Source organism: Anser cygnoides, chromosome 1 (genome assembly GCF_040182565.1).
Source record: "Anser cygnoides isolate HZ-2024a breed goose chromosome 1, Taihu_goose_T2T_genome, whole genome shotgun sequence".
Taxonomy (NCBI): Eukaryota; Metazoa; Chordata; class Aves; order Anseriformes; family Anatidae; genus Anser; species Anser cygnoides.
In genome coordinates this window covers 58349736-58373477 of record NC_089873.1, presented here as the reverse complement: position 1 = coordinate 58373477, position 23742 = coordinate 58349736, and the positions used below count along the sequence as shown (strand labels likewise).

The 23742-nt window shown below is 46.8% G+C and overlaps 1 long non-coding RNA gene across 1 annotated transcript in view; it reads left to right on the top strand.

Moving 5' to 3' along the window:
• Window positions 1-291: 291 nt before the first annotated feature.
• LOC125182193 (uncharacterized) overlaps window positions 292-23742 on the top strand; it is a 38405-nt gene continuing 14954 nt past the window's right edge. The window contains exons 1-7 of the long non-coding RNA XR_010831628.1: window positions 292-1503; window positions 4763-4927; window positions 8216-8429; window positions 8908-9672; window positions 13985-14185; window positions 14682-14746; window positions 15680-15875. This is a non-coding gene — a long non-coding RNA (uncharacterized lncRNA). The remainder of the gene's footprint in view (window positions 1504-4762; window positions 4928-8215; window positions 8430-8907; window positions 9673-13984; window positions 14186-14681; window positions 14747-15679; window positions 15876-23742) is intronic.

The following is a 23742-nucleotide window of genomic DNA, read 5'->3' as shown; positions in this document are numbered from 1 at the left end:
AAAGTAATTTTTCTGAGTATGAGATGAAAGGGAAAATACATCATTTACGGTGTTAAAAGCTAAAGAAGTACAAAAGGCTTCTGGAAATCACGGGTGCTCTCTTTGCAGAGGGCCATGAAGCGCGGCTGCCTCCGGCGAGCTCCTGGCATCACACGGCTGTCACAAGCTCGCCTCCTTTCCGCCTGCTTTCACTCCGCTGAGCTGTAGATGGTGCTCTGGGAGCTGCGTTGGCACGGGGCCCGGCAGCTCGCAAGGCCTTCCACGGCAGAGGAAGGGTTTTGTGAGCAAGGATGGCGATGGGCTTTGGCGAGTGGTGCGCTTGGACCTCTGGCACGAAGCTCTCGGCATCGCCTGGGGGGAGCAGCAGCTGTGTACAGCCTGCAGGGGAAGAGCGTGCAGCATTAAATTCTTACGGCAGTTCAAGATTGCCTTTGAGCACAAACTTTGGTTTTGAGAAGGAAAAGGCGGTTCTCGGTCATCCAGTATATTCTGCTAGCAGCAGGGGAAGGTGAAATACGTAGAAATGGCACAGTTCTGTAGGGCAGCGGTGATGGCCACTGAGTCAGAAATCAGAAACCAAATCGCTGCTTTTGAAGTTGCTTTTTGGAAGAGCTGCCATGTTTGCTTTACTGAATCAACACATATTCTCTTCTTAAATACGCTTTACCTAAAGATTACTTTAAAAACTGGCTTTTGAAAACGTAGTCAAGCTTTTAGCTACCTGAAACGCTCCCCAGGTTGTCTCTGTTCCTTGGGACCAAAGCGTGGAGCTGGGACCCCTGAGATGTTGGTCCCTGCCTCTGCCCGAATGCGGTCCTGCTACACAGCCTTAGGTAAGTGCCCATTCCTGGGAGCTTGTGCACAAACTCTTGCTAGCATAGCCGTGTTGTTCTGTTTTGATTGGGGTTAGGTTAGATTGAAATAAGCCAGAGAGAAAGAACCTTCTTTTTCTTGCTTGTGCAATTTCCTTTTTTTCCTTAAAAGACCAAGCAGACAAGATTCTCACCCTTTGTACGTTGCCTTAGCTTTCAGCTTGATGGTTTACTGCAATTTGTTTCCCAGAAAGTAAAAAAATTCAAACACGGTGAAAAAAATGCTGGTTAGAGGAGAAACTTCTAGCAGACAGATAATTTTAATTATGCCACCATTGCCAGACATAAGAGATAATGTTCAAGTGATCTAAGCTCCTGAAGTGCAATTGTCTGCACTTCAAATGCAAATTTAATTCAACATTAAATTTAAAAATGCAAGGAGTTCATTTCAATAATTTTTACAAAATCTCAGGCAGTACAGATAGATGGGAAATGCAGAAAAGAAGATGGTACAGATACAAAAAAGGAGCATCTCTCCTCAGACCGACATTGTTTTATTTGCAACAGGTCTTAGTGCAAATGTCACAATCTGAAACTCCTACAAAAGAGCTGCAAAACGCTTAGGTGCAGCCAATGTGCAGAATCACTGCTGAGGACCTTGAGTTAGTGGCAGCTTGGGCACCAAATGCAGGTAAGTTATACTTTTCTCTGATTTTCTTATCTCTGGTAATTAAATCTAGCACAAGACGATAATCCTGTTAACTGCGGTTATTCTGACTGGGAGTAGCCAGCAAGCGAGCCCATAAATATTTAATACGAGAGCAATTTATAGTCTCTCAGCAATTACAGAGAAGGAGGATTTTCTTGAGGTCTGTTTTGCTTTCTAAAGCTTCAGACCATGTGGCCACTGCAAGGTCTTTAATTACCTGTGTTATACGTGTTTCTCAAGTGCCTTTTACCCCGTCTGAACTAGCAGTATTTCTACCTTAGGAAAGCCTTCTCTACCTGATGGTAGATGCAAACAGAGTGCTGCTTTGAGGAGAGGCTTGCCCCAGCAAACACGATTCATGTTGCGTTCAGACCTTGGGGTGACTGCTGTGGGGGCAGGGGGCTTCAAGGGAGCCTGGTGGATGCAGGGAAGAAAAATGATAAAAAGTTAGGAAAGGTTTTACAGAAACCTTAGAGGAGGAAGAAGGGATGATGTAAGGAAAACAGCCAGCTGAAGAAGAGAAGCAAAGACTCTGATAAGGGAAGTGCATTAGCAAATAAGGGTAAATGGGTAAATTAGCATCCTTGTGTCTTGAGTAACCTGGTAATTATTCCCTTTGTAACATAGGCCTTTTCTGAGGGGGCTGGAAGGGGAAGAAATGATCCTTTGAGGGTAATTTGGGTATTACGCAGTGTTATGATTTTCTAAAGCATTTACAATGCAAGCTGCTTTGGTTTTCTTTTTGGTGCCTGGGGATTTTGTTGGTTGTAGTCCCAGCCTTGCAGTCAGCCCCTCAGGGGGGTGTGGGGGCACCCAACCCTTCCTTTTGTGGGGCCGCTGCCATGCCGGCTGCTTTGCTGTCCCCTCTCCACTCTTGGTCAGCTCAGCAAAGCCTGGCTGAGTGCTTAAGAACATGGACTACCTATTACAAAGTATTTCCACGTGTGTGTTTTCTGGTTCTTACTGCAGTCAAGCCTCAATTTTATCAGTGGCATTAAACGCTGTTACTGATTAGAGTACTTAATGAGGAGAGGAACCCTCCTGTACCATGGCTCTTGTTGCTAGACTTCTTCCTGAGCATCTCAAGCTCCCAAAAGATTTTTTATTTACTTATATTTTCTTTGTGCTGCATGCATGGTGAAGCTGAATGAGCTGGGAGGAGGCAGTGGTTGTTTTAGGTGCTCACTGAGGCTGTGGAGCTAGGTGGCACCGAGGGTTTTGGCAAGGTCAGGCTTTTACGTCATCCAGTGCAGCTCCAGGCGAAAACCTCAGTCTGAGGAGCCGTGTTACAGACCTCATGAGCAGGTGACACAGTTTGTAGCAGGGCAGGAGGCCTGGCAGGCCCAGCCTTGGTCCGCACCGCAGCCAGGCGAGCTCCGGTCCGTTGCTTAACTCACTGAGCTGGTGCTCCAGGGGCAGCTGCCATTAGCAAGGCTCTTTGTGGGCTCCTACAAGATTCAGAGCCTGTAAGCAGTCACACTTTGGAAAGCCCTGCTTTATCCTCTGTTTTAAGTGCTGAAGTGTTGAGGAGCCACATAAAAAAAAATCCACTCACAAGTGGTAAAGGAAAAATTGCCTTGATGTATGTTTGTAGGTAGTATCTGAAAGATTTACTACAGTTTTATGCTCCATACCGTAAAACACTATTTGAAGTAATGATGTCTGTAGATGGAAAAAAGAATTATTGAAATGTTATCTTTACAACTTGGGTAGCATTTGCACTGTGAGGCATTTTGTCTTGTGCTTGTAGTCCTAATCAAATGTGCATTTGTGAATCCAGATAAAGAGTAATGCAGTTTTGAAACCACAACAGTACTCTCAATGAACCCTTATTTAATTTGCATTTTACCACCACCAGCAGAAAATTCTGGGTTGATTTTTAGGAGGTGTGTGCATGTTCCTTTGAATCAGTAGGCAATCAGAGCATGTTGTAAAAGAAGTCACTCTCCTCTTTCTGCTCTCGTTAACATATGTGGAAATTTGTGACAAAAATGAAGCCATGGGAGATGTTTCATGTGCCAAGACTTTCAAATCCAATTTCAGGATCTAAATCCGGTTTTAGACAGTCTCTAAATAATTAATGACAGCAAAATGTAGTCAGACTCTCAGGTTTGACCAAATTCCTCCTCATCAGAGTCTGATTTCAGTGTGGATTCACATGGGCACTGACGGAAGAGCTGACTTTGGTTAGCTTCCTGTGGAAATCAGGCCTTCATTACGAATGAAGGCTTTCTTCCACTGAACCTGAGCCTGCCATCTTTACACACAGGGAGCAACACCTTATTTCTTCATTGTCTGCTGAAAGCAAGCATTTAGTATACCATCCACAGAGCACTTAGGCATATAGGGTGATTGAGATATTCTGAAGTGCCTGGGTATATGTTACTGCATTTCAAAGAGAAGCATATGATCATACAGGTACCATGGATCCATAACTCGTGCCCAAATGCAAACTAGTACTTCCTTTACCTGGGCATCAGTTTTTAGACATGCTGAGAGTGTATAATGTCACCAAAATGAGCTAGCAACAAAATGCAATGTGTCATTAGTTTCAGAGCTCACCTGATAGGTAGTGTCCCAGCTTTAAGTCCTCCTCCCAGGATCTGAGCAGAGACTTGGCTCTTGCCTCCAGCCACCCTCCCAAATGCTCCAAGTTTAGACACAGCTCTCTGAATGTAGAGTCAAGCCTCAATTTATAGGCATTTTGCATTGTTTGGTGGGTTCTGTTACTAGTTAGCATGATTTATGGTTTACTATCGCTCCTGTGAGAGCTGGCATTGTTGTATGGAGCACATTTACAATGGAAAGACATTCCTGCGGCTTCACCGAGGTGGTGATGGATTCCATTCCCAATGTATCTTAGCTATTTTTATCAGATTATCTGGGGTGGGTTGCTGTCTCTACAGCTATCATGACTTGATGCGTTTTAGCATGGCAGCAATTATGATCCTTAGGTTTCTTTCGGCCCCAGCAAGGAAAATGAGATGCCCCCAGCCCAAAGAAATCTTCCTTGTATACAAAGGCACTCATTTCCAAAACAGTCTCTTCTCACAAGACAAGTATATATGAATGGGTCCTTTTTACTCTGATTATAAGTGCAATTGTGGTGTCCCCACTGGATACTGAAGGCTGGGCAGGGGTGGAATCTCTTCCTGTTGGGATTTCTTTCATGGTATGTGTTGCGACGCGAACGCTCTGGCAGAGTTTCTCTCTGATGACCCTCTTTAATTTCTATCTGTAGCTCTTGTGCCCGTCTATGCACAGCAGAGGAGGCTTTGCTTCTTCTAATTAAGAAGAGGATTTTGAAATATCTCCTGAATTCTTGACCTTCAGAATTCCCTCTGCCAACATCCCTCTGATCTGGGGAGAGCACTCTCAAGGGTTGCCACTGTTCGTGTGAAAATAGGTAGGGTGTAATTTGCAAATATTTATAAAGTTCTGCTCTGGGTAATTGAAACTGCTGTTAATTGCTCGTGATTTCAATCCAGACAGCTGGTTTGTTTTTCTGCACCACTCCCACAGGAGAAGCTGCATTACTCAATGCCTGAAACCCCCAAAGGCTTGCTGTTCTGCATAGCATATTGTCTATCTACTGCATTTTCAGCAATACTTGACTGAGTAGTAAAGGCAACTGTGGCTTGTTCCAGGCATTGAGACAGAGAATAGGCAGTATGTAAAGCTTTTGACTTTGGAAATTTGGGAATGATTGCACTGGGAGCAGACTGAGCACAAACGAGAGGAAGCAGAGCTGTCTGATGGGGCTCGGGGTAACACAGTGGGCCTAGTTAGGAGGGCAGTCATTGCAAAATCTTCTAAATGGTAATCTGAGGTTAGTTAGAATTCAGCTTTGACTCAGATTGACTCCCCAAAGGTCGAGATAAATATACTTCACTGCTGCAGAGCGTATCACACCAGAAAACTATGTATGGGTGGGTAGGTCCCATCGGAGAACTAACAAGCAGGAGAAAGGACACAACAGGAAAGCTGGTTAATATTCTTCCTGAGAGAAATGTAGGAGAGTGTTAAGAGCAACCAGGAAAATTCAAGTAGCTGCTACAGAGGAAGACAGATCATTCAGGGCCCAATAAATCAATAACGTGACTAACAGTTGTGTAATGGCAAGAATGTTACAAACTTGATGTAAACACAGCAAAGAACAAAAAGACAAAAGGAAAGGAACCTACTGCATACACCTATTATATATGTGCATGTGTGTGTATGTGTACAGCCTTTTATATAATATAGGGGATAGAACATTAATGAAAGCACTAGTGCTCTTGAAGGGCAAAGATTGATGAGGTGGATATTGTTGTGGAGCTGAATGTCTCGTTAAAGACAGTGAATGAAAAATGGTTTCTGCAAACTGGAAAAAAATAATAATAGAAGGAACCGAAGTGAAATCCAGGCAGCAGGATATTCAAAGCACCTCTGCAGGTGTAGTATAAGACACTACTCTGGCCGTATCCTTGGGATCATCTCGTGCCCCATAGAGGTCTGTGCAGCTGCCTTCAGCTTACAGTGCGTGGGTCAGCTCCGGGACTCAGCCCACGAGAGTGGCCTCACCCATACGGCTGAGGCCCAGGCCAGGAGAGGCACCTAGATCAGACAGCAGTACAGGCAAACATGTCGTGGCATTAAATAGGCAGAGCCCAGGGACTGCAGAGCTGCTGACTGGGTTGCTTTCCAGTGGCTTCACTCCCAGACCCTCACTGCATCTGAAGGTCTCGCAGGGTTTATCTGGAAGCAGACCTGAAGGCCTCCTGCAGTCAGCCCTGCCCGCTTGGCCTGGCACAGCCCTGTGAGTCGGCCTGTGCTTGTGTTAGTGCTTTTTATCAATGTTTTTATCAATGTTTTTATAAATGATTTGGATGTAGGACTAGAAGGTGTTTTGAGCAAATTTGCCGACGACACCAAACTTGGAGGAGTTGTGGACTTGGACGAGGGTGGAAAGGCCTTGTAGAGAGATCTGGACAGATTGGAGAGCTGAGCGAACAAAAACCACATGAAGTTTGACAAAAGCAAGTGCCAGGTCCCGCACCTGGGACGGGGCAACCCTGGCTATACATACAGGCTGGGCGACGAGACGCTGGAGAGCAGCCCCGCAGAGAGGGATCTGGGGGTTGTGGCTGACAGCAAGCTGAATATGAGCCAGCAGTGTGCCCTGGCAGCCAGGAGGGACAACCGCACCCTGGGGTGCATCAGGCACGGCATTGCTAGTCGGTGGAGGGAAGGGATTGTCCCGCTCTGCTCTGCGCTGGTGCGGCCTCACCTCGAGTACTGTGTGCAGTTCTGGGCATCACAGTACAAAAAGGACATGAAACTGTTGGAGGGTGTCCAGAGGAGGGCGACGAAGATGGTGAAGGGCCTAGAGCGGAAGATGTATGAGGAGCGGCTGAGGTCCCTGGGCCTGTTCAGCCTGGAGAAGAGGAGGCTGAGGGGGGACATCATCGCAGTCTACAACTTCCTCATGAGGGGGAGTGGAGAGGCAGGTGGCCTATTCTCCATTATCACCAGTGACAGGACCCGCGGGAACGGTGTTAAGCTGAGGCAGGGGAAGTTTAGGCTGGACATCAGGAAGAGGTTCTTCACCGAGAGGGTGGCTGCACACTGGAACAGGCTCCCCAGTGAAGTAGTCACTGCACCAAGCCTGTCTGAATTTAAGAAGAGATTGGACTGTGCACTTAGTCACATGGTCTGAACTTTTGGGCAGACCTGTGCGGTGCCAGGAGTTGGACTTGATGATCCTTATGGGTCCCTTCCAACTCGGGATATTCTATGATTCTATGATTTGTGCTGCAGGCAGGGAAGGCCGGGAGCACCTGTGCCCCCAGTCTGGGAGCGAAGGACACATACAGCTCCCATCCAAAGCCCCAGGGAGGCAGGAGAAGATGCCCAGTGATTTGGGCTTTTGGCTATGCTATGCAGTCCTCGTGGCTGCACAAACTCAATGCTTTGGGGCATCTTAAGCACGTACCAGGCACGACATGGGTGATTTAAACTACTTTTTTTTTTTTTTTTTTTTAAAGTTCTTTGAGGTAATTTTGGGAGAAACTCAGTAGGTCAAACTGAGGGAAAAAATAACCTACCCCAAAGAGGGCTTCTGTCTAAAGGGAGCTGGAAAAAAAACCAGAGGGATCAACAGTAATGTTGGCAGGTTTCAATTGTGACACACAGAAAAACAATGGAATGAAACAAAAAGCTTTAGATGGAAAAGGGGCCTATTTAGATCGTTCTTGTTAATATCCAGCCCACATCTGTTTATATTTCATATATTATACAGGGTGAAATGTATTCATTTCATTCTTTTAAAATGGCTTCATGTGCATGAATTGTAATGTCCATTTTTTATTTATTTTTTTTTTTAAGAAAAGACTTTTGTAGCCAGCAGTTGTATTAATTTGGGAAAGATGGTGGGAGTAGGAAGAGGCAAATGCACACATCTGCTCTGTATGAAAGCCATTGTATTGTCCATCCCTCATTTATTGCCATCTAACGCTGTCTTTAATGGCAAATGCTAATGACTGCACAGCTAAAGGAGGAGACAGTACAACCAATAAGACCCTCCAGCCAAACTGAAGCTCTCCATAAGATCTCCATTAATTAAAATCCCTACAGATGGGTTCCCTCAATTGTAGGAAATGGAAAACAATCCCTGTAATTAACTCTTCACTCAAAGGCCTTTTTTTCCCCCCAGCCTCTGAAGAAAGCGGCAGCGATTGCTCGATAACTCGCTGCTGGAGGCCGCTGCCAACTCCCCAGGGCGACCCAGGGCCCCGCAGTGAAACCAGCCTGATCTCTTCACTCAGACTCCTCCAGCAACCGAGAGGTTTTTGTGGATCACCACTCCAGCATCCCCCAGCACAGTGCCCCTTCCTTTTCCCCATGGAGGGAAACGTCGGTTCCTCAAGGTGAAGCCAGCGCCTGCGCTCCCTCAGTGTCCCCGCAGAGCAGATCCACGCTCCTTTGGTTCACTGGCAAGGAGCTACCTGCCTCACACGCAGCCTAGAGAAGGGGAAGGTGTTTCCTGCTTGCCTGTAACCAGAGGATTGTGGCGGGGACGGAGGTGATGCAAGTCACAGCCTTCAAAGCCAGGCTGAACTCCTCGCTCCAGTGGGAGGGCAGGCTGGTGGAGGAGAGCAGAGCAATTTGTGAATCTGCAGGGAGGGCTGCTCCACAGGGCAGGGGGCAGGCATGCTGTCCCCCCTGCTGCACACAGCCAGAGTGTTCCCTTCATCTCCATCAGCAGCTTATAAATGCCTTAGCAGATTATTTCCCTTCATCTGAGAAAAGGGAAAGAAAGAGTTTTATTCACCTGCTTCTTTCTGTTCGGTCCTTTGAAGGTCACACCTGTCACACCTATTGCTTTTTTCTTCCCTTTTGCTGCAGCATGAGGCTCTGTGGCACAGTGATATCACGGAAGAAATCTTCCCAAGATGTGAGACAGAAACACAAACTAAAATTCCTGTGCTCCTGCCCAAAGACAGAGCAGCTGGGGAAGGGAGCATGCTCCAGGCTGCCCTGCACCCCTGGTCTTCTCAGATGGGGCTGCTGCTGGCAACACCAAGGCATTAGGTGTGGATGGCCCCAATCCTTAAAGGTATGGTAACTGAGTGGATTTCAGCACTGAAACAGCTTGTTTCTGACCACTACTGACTGGCCCAAGAAACTTTGTCACATCTTGGGAAAGCTGAGGGACATCATCTGGAGAATGGGCACGTAGTAGGAGGACTTTAGGGGACCAATGGGCTGGAAGTAAAGGGAATAAATACCCAAGGTCATCCCAGTTCCTAATACTGGTGTATATCTTGGAGGATCCATAGTTTTTCATGTCTCCATCAACACACAGCAGATCTCCAGAGGGCACGCCCTTCTTGTAACCCCTTTCTGCCTGCTCTGGCCAATAACGTTCCCAGTGTCTTGTCTTGGAGGACCTACTGCAGAGATCCTTGCTCCTGGGGCTCACAGATGTCTTGGAGATGTTCTGCAGGGGGGTGTGGAAGTGTGACAGACTCAAGACATGCTTATACATGAAACTGAGGCGGGGGCTGCAAAGCCATGTACCACCTTGCACATGGACTTGACTAAGGAAATTAACTTCATGCAACAAGGGCTGTCTGAACCAGCCCTGACAAGGGATGGCACATTCAAAAGGTAAAAATGTGTGTGGGACAGGGGTGATCTAAAAAAAATAATCATCGTCTTTCCCCTTCTGCCACTCAGTATTTCTTTTACAGCAGTATGTGAGCACCCACTCATTACAAATCTTTGGGTGGTTCTGCTGAAGACATTTCCATGCTGTGCAGCGCAGCGCAGAACAAGGCAGATGTTTTACTGCTGCCTCCCACGCTTATCGGGAACTAAAGCCAATAATGATTGTCTAATCGCTCATATGCTCTCTCTTTGTTCTGCAACATTATTGTCAGAGTTTTCTATCTATGGCAGTTGTGTATTTTTTCCTGACGTCTAGGATGAGCTAGTTTTAGGAACAAAAATCTGCTTCTAATCAGCATTTTAAAAAATAGTTTTTCCTGGAAATAACTCAAGCAATAGTATCACTGGTGTCACTTTCTCCTTGAGACAAGCTTTCAGCTGCTCTGAAATGCTCGGGTCTGCTGGCTATTCTGTGAAGTTGCTGTGGATACCCAGCTCACCTCCTTCCGGATGGTAAGCCCCGGTGTCACTGGAAGCTGTGTCAGCTGAAGGGCTTGGACTGCTCAAGGAGCAGGACTCGGGTCAGATTTGCTTCTCATTGACCCAAACAGAGCTGCTGTACATGCTTAAACACGGAGCTGTTACAAATCCTTCCCCTTCTACCAAGGCTATTTCATTTGTAGGGGTACACTCAGCAAGTGATTTTCCTCTGTAAGGTTTTTCAGCTACCTCATGCAAATTGCTGCCTCAATGAACGTGCCTTGCAAACCTACACGATGACTTATTTTACTCTGCTAAGCTCACTTGAGAGGAAGTATTTCCTACTTAAAAGCGAGGTATCCGCTGTCACTATCACTCAACAAGTTTATAAATGACTCTTTTTTTCTTCCTTTTTTTTTCACTGTCTTCGTTGTTGCGCCATCAGAAATTATGATTAGAATACAGAGGGTTTTCTCCCATTGCACGTGTGAATGTAAAATCATAAATATCGATTTGATTGTACATTCAGCTTGTAAGAGTTCATCTCATAACCACAGTGAAGTCCTGCTTTTCTACTGCTTACCAAGTAAAAAACAATTTTGTTTTGCTCTTCCCAGCCAGAAAGCATCCTGCTGGCTTTTCACACCGTAGGTTTGTTCCTATGACTCCAGAGTCGATAGGGCTTTCCACGCTGTTTCTTGTTGTTGTTGTTGTTTCACTCTTTATCTTGTAAGGTAGATTGTAGCCAGTAAGATGATGTAGAGACTGATCCTGTCTCCACTAAAGTCAATGCACGGTGCTCATGGATTGTGGTGGCACTGGATTAACTCTTTAGTCATATCTACGTTAGCAGGGAGGTGAGGGCCGTGAAACTTGCCCAGAATATACATGCCCCAGTACAGACATAGACACAGAATCTAGTCTGACATCCTTAGCCATAATCATATGGGAAATCAATAGGAATGGACTTACCAGCTCCATGAAACCAACGCACAGCCCAGCTGCTCTCACAGTATCTGGCCCATGCAGTGCTGGAGTCAAAGGTAAAGGTAAGTTATCCAAATGCATTCACTTCTAATTTAAACAGTGCCAACCTGAACTGCTTTTCATATACCAAACTCATTTTACATATTTAAACCTGCTTTCTATTTTGCTTTCTACCATTGACAAATTGCAGTAGTTATAAGCATGATATAGAAATACAAGATGCAAAAGCCTCAGAGAGGCTGGTGGTTCTGGCTAGTCCGAGTGGTTGTCAGTGCTCATCCCCTTGAGGGCATTGGCATTCCCTCATGCCAGCAGTGCCCAATGCCTGGCACATGAAACTTGCTTCTTTTTGCACTCCTGCTAGGGAGAACTGTGTGCCGTGGCACTTTTTTTAGGAGGGCATGTTTATAAATGCACATGTGCACTGAATTGTCAGTTGTCAAACAGTGGGCATTCAGCCTGCAAGGGGAGCTGGGGCTCCAGAAGAAGCACTAGGACCAGAAACTTTGGAGAACAACAACACTTGCCATCAGCTAAATGTAGCTGGGAAGAGAAAATGATTTCGTGGAAATACTTCCACTGGTCTTACCTTTTTTTTTTCCCCCCCTCAAATCTTGTGGTGACAAATTTGACCTAGTAATATTTTTAATTTTGCCTGCTTCTGGTAGAAATACTGATGCACAGGGAAGGCATTAGACTGGCAGCTAATGACTCATCAGTCTTATTTTATGGACTGCCTCTCAGCTCTTCCAATTCAATATTCATTGCTCGGAAATACTCTCCCCACGTGTCCTTGCTGGTTAATTATAATCTGCTTCCCTTGGCTCTGAAGCCTCTCCTGGAGACTGAGTGCAGCAAAGCGCTGCTCCTTACCCAGGGAAGTGTCCCAGCAGCTCCCCGGGCCGTGAGGGTGATGCTGTGCCCCTGGGGGGCCGGGCACCAGGTCCCGCTCGGGTCCCCTGGTCCAATGTCAGACAAGGGAAGCCATAGCAGCTTCTGCTGGGAGAGGACCCTCGGTCTTCATTGTGATCAGACTCTCTACCAGCAAGCTCAGCGCAAGCTGCTGGAGCCTGGAGAGGATCCATCTTGAGCTGGTATGAACTGGAGTAATGGCATTCAAGGAACAACAAAGGGAAAAGGAAAAGAAAAGACACAGATGGCTTCTCCAGCTTTACTGATAACTTCCCACATGGGTCTATGTGAAATCCTACTGAAGTCCGTGCAGGTGAGATCTATCATTTTTCCCTGATCAAGACAAGGAGTTTACCCAAACAAGTTTAGTCTGATGCCAGCTGCCTTTCCTAAAATCACATGACATTTCACCTGTTTGTTTCTGCATCTTAATTATTATTTCCTCCAATATCTGTTTTAAAACATCGTACATGATAGAGGTCAAACCAATGATCTGCACTTTATAAGCAATTTCTTCCCCAGCTCAAGATCTACCCTCAGGTCTTCAAATCTCTTTCAGACTTTTAAGTGTCTGCACAATCTCCACCACTTCTAGCGTGTTAACAACATTGCAGCTCGCCGGGAAGCTAGGCGTAACCTTGAATTATCTGTATACACAGCTTCTCCGGCTGTTCAACGTCAAATTAAATTTTCAAAGAGGTTGAACATGATGCAGTGTAAGACTCTCTGTTCCCAGCCTTAAATTTGTATATATCATGAAATAGCCTCTGTTCAGTATTGCAGTCATATCAATAGTTAACAGATGTAGGCAAAAATGTTCATCTGTCTCATTTACTTGAGTCTCTCAGATCAATAGAAAGAGTGTCTCTCTTTTTTTGACTTTCCTATGCAAAAATGTCATCAATTATTAATCAAAGCAGAGGAGATCTCATTGAAGATCTGACTTCCTGCAGCAAGATACAGGATCCTTAAATGTTAAAGGTGCATTTAATGCTACATGTTGGAACAGTTTTTAATTGCAATGTGGAATGGATTTAATGGTAAAGCCTAAATGAGTGTAACCATGAATATGAGCTTTAACATGGGCACAGAAAGTGTGCAGGGCAGTGTGCCACAGAAATGGTCCTGCAGGACCTCGGGACCCTTTCAGCACCCCTAAGGGTTTCTCTGCACCTCTTGAGGGCAAGGGGGGTGCTCACCTCTGTGCAGAGAGCCAGCAGGACCCACGTCCGCATCGCCTGTGACCCAGCCCCACACGAAGACGTGGGGGTGCCACAAGCCGAATGTCAAGGCTGGGGCACTGGGACCTAGCCCTTGCCTCAGCAAACAGCTTCCAGTATTTATTTTAAAGCTCTGTCGGCTCAGTTTGAGCCATGCCTGTCAGGAGCATCATGTTCAAATGCGAGGTAAAATGACTTAAAGACCTATTCAGAAGGACTGTGAACCCTGTCAGAACTGATAACCGGGGCCTTGCTTGCCTTATTATTTCCCCATGCTCAATTTATTGAATATGTGCAGGGAATGAATTGAGAACAAAGTGTAGTATTTGTGTGACATATTTAAATTATGTATCGGTAGCCCAAGACACTGTGGTTAGCCATTAAACAAATCATTGCAAACAGACTGATTCAGAGTGATCTATTTTTATATTTACATTACTGGCCTAAGGGAGGAAACAGAAGATTTTCACAGGGAAAAGAAGATCCATCCGGCATGGTGTCCTCCATGGCTAAGGTACCAAATACTAGTAAAAATGGTATTTATAAACATAGCATTGAAGGAGTTTCAAGCTTCTCCCAGGAGGAGAAGTCAGTTCAGTCCTGTGCTTTGCTTTCTGTTTTTATGTGATATATGTGTTCATTCTGAGAGAAATGTAAGAACAATGTGTCGGTGTTTTTTTTTTTTTAAAAAAGACTTTTTTTCCTGTAATTAGATGGGAATTCATCCCTTTGAAACTCACCTGCGGCAGAACCCAGCAGGCAGAGAAGGACAGCCCTGGGATGACAGCGATACTGCCATTAATTGCAACGGGGCCAGGAGACACAGCAGCGTGCCCAACAGTCTCATGGAGTCAGCATGTGTGTGCGCGTGCTGGTGCTTTCATTGTTACAGCTGCAGCTCCCGAAATTATGAGGTTAGCGTTGCATTTCAGTTGTCTTTTTTGCAGGAAAAAAAGAAAAAAGAAAAAAAAAAAAGTGGGGAAAAGTTTCTACCTGCAGTTGTGGATGAGACTGAAAAAGGAAAGCCCAGGGCTCAGACGTGAGAAGTAAAGGTGCCTCGGGTGGCCATGGCAAACCCACCTCGTGAGGGCTTTTCTGAGTGACCAGAGGCTGGTTTTGCTGCAGCAGGATCAGGCCCCACTGCCCAGAGCTGGGAGGCGGCTGGTGTGGACAGGAGGTGGTGGGGCTAATTTGTCTGCCTTTTGCGTCCTTTAGTGCAGTGCTATAACAGCAGGAGCAAGCAGCCTGCGGGGGCTGTTGGTACTGGGGTTTACTTTCCTGGTGCAATACATGCACAGCGAAAACGCTTATTACTTGAAAAGATCTCAGCCTGCTAACTTCCATCAAATCTTACCTAATAACATTACTACATTTAATTCACAGTAATGCCTAATCTCTCCCCTCTTTCAGGAGCTGATCAGTCTCTTTTGGCATTCCCACTAACCTTCTCTATGACTGTGGCTACTATAGAAAATGTGAGTACTCAGTGAGAACTGTCTTTCTATGACCGTGCATTTTTAACCCGACAACAGAAAAAGCTTCCTTCCTACATTTGTATCTTGCTATCTCAAAGAGGCCCAACCACAAAGGCACAAAAATCAACAGCAGAAAACCACCACAGGCTTGCTTTTCCTTTTGTATAAACATGCTGGTTTGCATCAGCTAAGATCTGAGTGTGTGTAAGGAAACTGAGAAGCTGCATCTGAGCATCAGAAGTAGGTTCTCCTCTAGTAATACCTTATAAAAAGAGGAACAAACCATTCTTTACAAGGAAGAAAAAATGTTCATCTCTGTATGTGTATGACGTATCCCTTGCGCTTGCACAATTTCCCTAAATATTCTTTTGGCAAGAAGAATGCACTGGGAAAGCATTGCTTAAAAACCCAGCTCTGCCAATAATGCCCGCCATGCAAACAACGCCTCCGTGTATGTCACCTTATGTAAACCTGTTGAGCTAAATGTTTAACGGGAGATTTCTGCTGTTCCTCTCCCACCCTGAGAGCTGTCAGCATTAGCAAACAGAGGCTAACGCCTGTGTCTCTACCTCCCTCCATCACTTAGCTTTTATTCCAGAGTTAATCTCTCCGGCGATGCCCTGTGGCTGTAATCACTCTGCCAAGCGATCCCGTTCTCAGAGCAGTGGGGCAGCAGGCAGAAGCTGGGTCCATGTGCTCTGGTGGACACTAAAATTCTTCCGGTCCAAAGCAAATGGCACCGCTGTGTGCTCCCTGCAGCTGGAGAAGATACCAGGATGGAAAACAGCTCTTGCTCTCTCTCAAAGTTAACCCATGTAGGAGGAAAATTGTGTTCACAGGAGGAGAGGGGGGAAAAAATACTTCATCTAAGCACTGAGCATCCACACCATGCGGCTCACACAGGTGAGTAGCTGTGCTCATTCCTATTCCCAGGCAGAAAAGCTGGGACACAGAGGCGCGTGGGAGGTTTGTCCAAGACTGGGGAGTTCTGGAGCAGAAATGGGAAGAAGAAAAAAACACATTTTGTGATTGCACAGTTGTGGCTGTGCCCCTGGAGACCAGTATGTGGCATCGAGGAAACCAACACTCCCTGGCTGAAGCTCCAGCAACCTTCTCCCCTCTCCAGCTGGTAGGTGAATTTAAACAGACTCTTTCCAGTCACCCTGGATGTGGTTCAGTGATGGGACGCTGTAGGTCAGGCTGACGGTTGGACTTGATGATCTTGAAGGTCTTTCCTAACCTAGATAATTATGTGATTCTATCATCCTCCTTGCTGCTCCTAGAAACCACGGTAGTAGAAGTGGCAAGAATTGCCTTCCTCTGCCGTTGCGTGACTAGGAAACTTGATCTGTTCCCTTGGATTATGGGCCAGCCTCCTTGCCTGTAGATTATTTTCCTCGACACCAAAGGGGGCTGCCTCACCGGGGCTGCAGCGTGCACCATGTGCAACCTCATGCTCAAATACACAGCAATGGGCCATGCTTCAAGGCCCTCAGTGGACAGGAGGAGCAGGCTGTATATATTTGCAAACACCTGTGGAGCATGCCTGCTGTTCCCTGCTGAACTGGGGCCATTTGTGGGGCACGGTGGGAGCAGAAGGGAGCTGCAGCCCTGCTGTCCCCTCTTGTCACCCCTCTGCTGGGGAGGTCTGCGTCCTGCCCCTGTCCGGAGCAGAATCTGGGGACTGGAGATAGCAGACAGAGCACAGAGCTGTGGTCAGACAGAGCCCTGTTCTTCCATCCTTACAAAAGTCCCATTGAAAGCAGTCAGACATTGAGTCCTCTGATCGAAATACATATACATGTATGTATAAAAATTTGATGCTCTACAGTTTCAGCTCTGCTCTCCCTTGATTTTAATTTTCTGTGTGGAGTTCAAACACAGAGTGTTCCTTCATTGCTCATTTTCAAAGCCTTTTTTTTTTTGTCTTTCATATTTAAACTCATTTAAGGCCCTTTAGATTTTTCTCCCAGCTGTGGAAGGCAAGGACAGAGAGAGAAAAAAAAAAGTCAAAGGCTCTCTTACAGCACTTGGTTCTTTAGAGAGCATCCTTGAAATATAGGGTGGAAAAAAAATAAAAAACCCACAACAACAATAAGTAACACTTTATTTTTTTTAAAGCAAGTTATCTTTTTGAGTGAGGCCTTTTCCCACTTTCAGAGGAGGAACTAATTAAAGTGTGTGTGTGTATCATCACACTTTGTCTCTAAACCTGCCAGGATTGTTTTTTTTTATCTTTTTTTCCTCACTTTTGCTCTTGTTTGATCTCCTGTATGTTAGCAATCGGACGCTGTTTCCAGAGCAGGTGCCCTTGGAAAGGAGAAATGCCTGAGCTTATGCCAGCGCCACTGCCCTGTTTTTTGACAAAAGCAGGTTTCTGACACGTGCCCGGCACCGCACGCGCCCTGCCAGGCAGCTGGCCATCCCAGCTCTCACAGGTTCGTTTCCATCCGTCACTTGTGCCACAGTTTTGGGGCTCTGCTTTGAGCCCTGAGCTCCTGGGGAGCCTGTTTCAGCAGCAGCCTGCCGAAGAGCAGCCCCAACAGGTCTGCCGTGCAGACCCCAAGGCCCACGTCCAGGAGTGGCTCACTCTCCTCAGTGCCTCAGGATCTTTGAGTGGGCCTGGTTTCAGCCTGGTGGGAGTGGGGAATGGCTGAAAACACACACTTTTTTCTCTTTTCTCCCTTTGAAAAGCAAAGCTAGATTTCTGTATTTTTTTCCCAGAACAAGTTAGAGAGACCAAGTTAGAATTTTGGTAGTGCAAAATTGGGTCCACTGTGCCACATTTCTGCTTCACTGTTCTTCCTCCTCCACAGGCCGCCTCGTAGCCCTTCAGAGGACACGTTACATCAATACTGCTGTCTGTACTGGGTCTGGGTGCCAAACGTCGAGAGAAAGGGGCAGGGAAAGAGGCTGCATTTCCCCAGGAGGGACACAAAGCCAGCTGGCAATGGGGCCACCCAGCGCTGCGGGGCAGGCTCTGCCTTGAAACACTTTTCAAATGCCAGCAGCCTTGTGCGCCAGCTCTGGTAGGAGCAGCTGGGTTCACTTTTTTCTAGGGTACGGCAAGCTACAAGCAATTTGGGGAGGTTTCTCTTGAATATTGAGAAATGGGGGCATTCATCAGGCAGCCCGGGGAGCGGGGAAGCCATCCATGGGCTGGTTTTGACACTGGTTGTTCACATCCCTGTCTCACCCTGAATAACAGGGAGATGGTCTTCCTCTGGCGGAAGCTTGTCTAGGTGAAGTTCAGGAGGAGGAGAAGGAGGGTTTTGCTGCCTGGGAAGCTCAGAACATCCCAAAAGGCTGCTTGGGGCCTCCAGCTCACGGGCGGGTGACTTTATTCAGTGTTTCTCCAGGAGCCTGGGGACATTTCCGGGGACGTTGTGCTTGTGTGTGCCTGCAGCAGGACACAGGGAAGGGCTCGGGGCTGCCTCGGAGCTCGTGTGCTGGTACCAGAGGCTCCTGGCACGTGCCCTGGTGCGGCACCAGCCAAGAGAAGGCAGCAGCCGTGAATGTGTGCTCTTGGTTTATGGAGTGGGCTGCATGTTTGTAAAACACCTCGGCGATACAGCCAGGGAGGGTGATTAGCTAATTTCTTCCTCCTTTATTTTCTCTGGATGAGGCATTTATTTGTGCAGCGTAATTAGCGCGGCTATGTGCAGGTGTGTGCCATCTGGAGCGTGCCCAATTAAGTCAGAAGAATAAAAAAGAAGGGCTGGGAGAACGTGAGCGGGAGGGGAGAGCCGGGAACAACCCCGGCGGGGGTCCCTGCTGTGGTGCTGCTCGTGGCAGCCGTCCCCTCGAAGGGGCTGCGTGGGCTTGGTGGACCGGGCACTTGGCGTGGCACCGAGAAGGGTCTGTGACCCCTGCGGAGGGTGTTTCTCCTCTTCCTTGCCCCAGAAGCTTGCTGTCGTGGTGGTATTTTACACCAGGGGGGCAGTGGAAGCACCCGAAAGGAGTGGAGGGACCTGAGAGCAGTGGGTGCTGCAGACAAGTGGTTATTAGGACAAATCCGCCAAAGCTATGAAATTAATATTTTTAGGTGCACTAAATCTCTGGATGTTCTTATTCAGAAGTCACTTTTTTTTTTTTTTTTTTTTTGCTGTCAGGTCTTTGGTTAGATTGTTAAAAAATAATTAGAAGGCCCCAGGCTGTGCTCAGGGTGGCCAACCACGTGGATAGGTCTGCACATGGGTGGGAGCTCATCATGTGAATGCTGAAGAAGTACAAGGAAAATCTCGGGCAAGTCAAAAGAAAGCTTTTCCCAGAGCCCAGAAAGGGAGAGAAGCTGCATGGTCTGCCTATGAATGAAACGCTTCTCTACAACTAGATTTTTCAGGGGTTTTACTCTGCAGGGGCTGTGGGGCCTTTATTTCCTGAGCATGTCAGAGAGGATCTTCTAAGATTGCTGATTGTGCTTACATTTCCAGCTCCCTTTGTGAGAGCTGCAGATTCTCAGCAATGCCTGTTATGAAACCACATTCTCAAGTGCCTTAAAAAATAAATGTAGAGCCACACTTACCCATCTCTTCTATGGGGACTTGACAGATTTTCTGCATATGTGATACAACTTTCAGCATCTCATGAGCAGCTGAAGTATTTTTTCTGTTTAAAAATGGCACAAACCCACTTCCTAAATCAGTTTCCAGATGTGCCATTGAACGGGTCAATGAAATGTTTAATTTTTTTTTTAAACAAGCAAACATGCCCTACTCTTGGGAATGCATCCCATGCAGCTATACCCAGGCTGCAGCACAGGCTGAGGGACCCATTTAGCTCTTTGCAGTAGGTATTAAAGTGCCTGGCTGCAAGAGAGTGGTGGTCCCAGTAGGATGAATGAGCGGGCTGCAGGTCTCTCCCTGCATCACTTCAAATTGGGATCATTGGGATCCTTTTGTGTCCCAGCACGTCTGAGCTCCATGTGAAGCTGGGCCCTGCTGGGAGCACTATTGCACCACCACGTGTCAAAGGCATCTCTGCCTTGGGGAACTTCTCCTGTAAATATAGGAGGCAAGGGATGAGGGGGAGAGGGAGGCAGGGAGAGCAGCAGGGATCACCTGGTATTTAGGAGAGCGAGCAAAACCTTACCTGGATGTGGGGTCAGAAGTACTATGGCCCCAGAGATGTTTTGGTGCTGACTCTAGGCAACAGCCCACACAAGGCAGAGCAAACCTGTAATGTTGGGAAAAGCTGTTCTGATATAACATACTTCAGTGCTTCTAGTCCCACAAGCAACAAGCCTGTGGCTCCTCTGTTCCTCTGGTCTGTAGTTCACTGGCTGAGCGTGTGCCGTCCTTGTTGCATGGCACCATTGTGACCGCTGGCAAAACTCCCATTGACTTTGATAAATAACACACTGAAAATGGATTCTGTCATTTTTTTTTTGTGTGCCTTCACGGTAAAAAGCTGTGATTTTCAATTCTCCAGGCTTCCTTCTGGATCCACGCAGGAAAAAAATAAATAAAAAAATCGGGGAGCTGACTGACCACGCTTAATGAGATAAATCAGGAGTATTCCTCCTGGGTGATGTGTAGGAGACTCCCTAGTAAACCTGCTATAAGACAGCAGGCAGAGTCCCTTGGGCCTTTCTTAATAATCAATAGGCTGGAGAAATCCCTGCAAGCCATTTATTGCCTCTCAGGTTATGAAGGAGGGTTTAAATGGAACTCATTAAAATGTCTCCTTTGCACTTTCAGTTCCAGGCTGGTGCTCCTTGTCTTGCCGCCTCAACCTCCCTATCCATTTCTCCTTTCCTTCATGCCCATATCGCTGAAGATGTGTGGGCAGTTAGCAATTTGGCGTCACCTTTGGTCCTTTCACTTAAAGCTGGGAGTGTTAGACACTGGCGAGTGCTCATGCATTGCTCTTTTTCATCCTTTTCTCGCTCTGGTGGCATTTCTTAGGTTTGTCTCTCACTTGGACCCATCTGCTTCTTAGTACTGGAATCCAGCTAATGAGATGTGTGTTTTTTACCCAAACTATTGGAAGCCATTATTATTTATTTTTAACACTCTTTCGCCTTGCCTTACTTCATGATGCTGTAGTTATAACTGAGTTCTGCTTTGTACATAAAGCTGGAATTCACAATATTTTTGTATGAAAAAATACAATTTGTCTTCTGCAAACATTGCAATATTTACTGAACAGAAACCAGGATTTATTTATTTATTTATTTTCCCCAGAATTTGAAGTATATCCTAGAGCTAATTAGCTTGGAAGTAAAAATAGTTGTACAGAATCGTGGAATCAGAGATTGGTTTGGGTTGGAAAGGACCTTGTAGACAACCCAGTTCCAACCCCCTGCCATGGGCAGGGACACCTCCCACTAGCCCAGGTTGCCCAAAGCCCCATCCAACCTGGCCTTGAACACCTCCAGGGATGGGGCATCCGCAGCTTCTCTGTGCCAGTGGCTCACCACTCTGTATGTTTGTCTGTTTAACAAAATTATTGTGTGTGTCCAATCTCTTACAGTGAGTACTCACAGCAGAGTAGCGCAGATACCTCACTCTCCATATGATAAAACCCAGACTTTGGGTGCAGGTGATGTTGAAAAATATTAGGTTGCAAATATCTGTATTATTAACAGTTGCCTTTATTCACTGTAATTGTGGCATGCTAAGATAGGGGATTAAGATAGGGGATATCATGTTAAGATAGGGCACCCTGGGGAGCCCTGCACGTTGGTGGTGGCATCGGGGCTGGTCCCCAGAGCTGTGGGTGGAGGTGGTCTTACATCTAAGGCAAGGAGAGGTGGGGCTGTTGGCTTCAGGCCCTGTTCCTGCAGGTGGCTACGTATTTCACAGCATGGAAACCCAGGCTGGAACCCATTCCTGCCCTCTCTCTGGGCTGGGGAAAGCGAAGGCTTTCTGTGCCAAGGGATGAGGCATTGAGAGATGATGGGGGAGCTCGGCTGAGGAAGGCATGGAGCCCAGCCTGACCCCACCAGGGTGTCCAATGAAGGACAGCAGTGCTGGGCAAAAAGGGAAAGGTGTCACTGCTGCTCTCACAGGGGAGTCCACACGCCTTTTCCTGCTGCCTGACAGCTGCCAGAACAAATGTGCAAACTGTTGCGCTAAAGTGATTGAAGTAGAGTGTAAAGAGATTAGTAGAATTGGCTTGTGAGACAAAATAATGCTGACCTTTGAAGTGATGAGTTGGAACCAGCAGCAAAAAATGCAAGGTTCATCAGAGACTGATGTCAACTGGATAAAAACATCACAAGATAAATGAGGATCTATTTGGAGAGCCCATGCGATGCCTAGGCCAAAGATGTCACTGTTGTGAGGAGATGCTGCTAGCCAAAAAGGTGGTTGCTCTGTATCTTTGGGTCACTTACAGTGTCACTGAGCCACCGGGGTTTGTGTGCCTGTGCACGGTGTCATTACAGCCATCAGGTGAGCTACTGCTTGTGTAAAATCATAGTAATGTTAATAGTAATAGTTGTCATATTGTTTTATGTGATGGAGTGCATAGCTCAACGATCCTTGTGTAGGCCATGACCTGGGTGTAAGAGGAGGGTTGGAGGTGTGTTTTGTCTTTAGCTATCTTCATCCCAGACCCCTACATCTGGATGATGAGCTTTCCCTGTCCTCCTCCGCACAGCACCCCCGCCTCCACCAGCCTCCCAAGCAGAGGGCTGCCTTGTGAGGACGGGCACCGCCACGGTGCTCGTGAGCTCTCCTGAGGACAGCAGTGGGAACTGGTCCCAGGTGAATCAGCTCGCTGGTTCGTGAACATCTCTGGACCAAGGTGGCTCAGGCGGGGCTGACTTTGGGAGCAGGGGCGCTGACCTTGGTGTGGCCAAGGAGGGGGAGCCCTGCTGCTGCTGCAGGTCCTACTAGAAACGCATCGCAGTGGCTTTCTCTTCCCTGCCTTGTCTGTAGCAGCTGTAAGAACTCATTTAAGCTGTTTTCCTGGTTAGACTGAAAATGAAGAATTAATATCAATAGTAATAATCGAGAAAGATTGTAATTACTTCTCCAGCTCTTCCTGGAAATCAGGAGTTATGCCAGCTGTGTTTACCTCAAAGCATTCAGATTTCCTTTTGCTGCCCAGTAAGCGTGCACAGACAGCCATGTCTCTATCCTGGCGTGACAATGCAATGAGAAAATTGTATCTTTAAATACCAACTTAATCTAATCTGGGACAAAAACAATAAAGGGCTTTAATCATAATTGCATGGTGCCTGCAGGCTGTCACCAGAGGGCAGAGACAAGGTTGTTCATTGCCACGTGTGGATAGTTCAGAAATTAAATCCCCTTTCCACAACGGCAATAGATTCTGCTACATCTTGTGTCCTTTCCAAATATTTCAACTCTGTAACCAGATAGCTCATCTCATCAGCATCTGTCAGAAACTCTGTCTTGCTTCTGTCAAGCGGTGTACAAAGGGGCAAGGAGAAACGTCTTTATAATACTGTACGTGCCTGACTTTGTAACATCACAGCTTACAGGAAATACTAGCTCGAAATATAAACAGGAGACTCGCTTTCCCTTCACAAGGCTTCTCCACTGCTTGGTACTTGCCGTGCGTGCGCTCTGTGCATGGTCCCAGCTGGGTACCCGCAGCAAGAATACGGGGAGCCTGATGGGAATTCGTCTTTGACCAGGAGCTGCACTTACACGGTACGCATGGAAAACAGTGCTGTGGTTTCAGCTTAGACAAATAAAGGTTTTAAAGCCCAAGCCGGTAAGGTACAACTTGTACGATGCCCACCCTACGTAGGGAAGGCAGATTCTGAGAACTCTCTATTTTCCATTTCCTAAATTGGAAAGACAGCGAGGGTTTTGAGAACGCCAGCAGCAGCCTGTGAATTCATTTCTGTTCTGGTGAATATCATGAGGTTTTTGGAGGCAGGAAACCAGCTCAGTCTTAGACGTGGAAGGCACATCAACCTTGTGGCACCCCGCCCTGGCAGCCACTGGTAGTCTTTGCCTCCAAATGGCTCTGTCACACGGAAAATCCTAGTTCTAGGGGAGCGGGCAGAAGTGCCA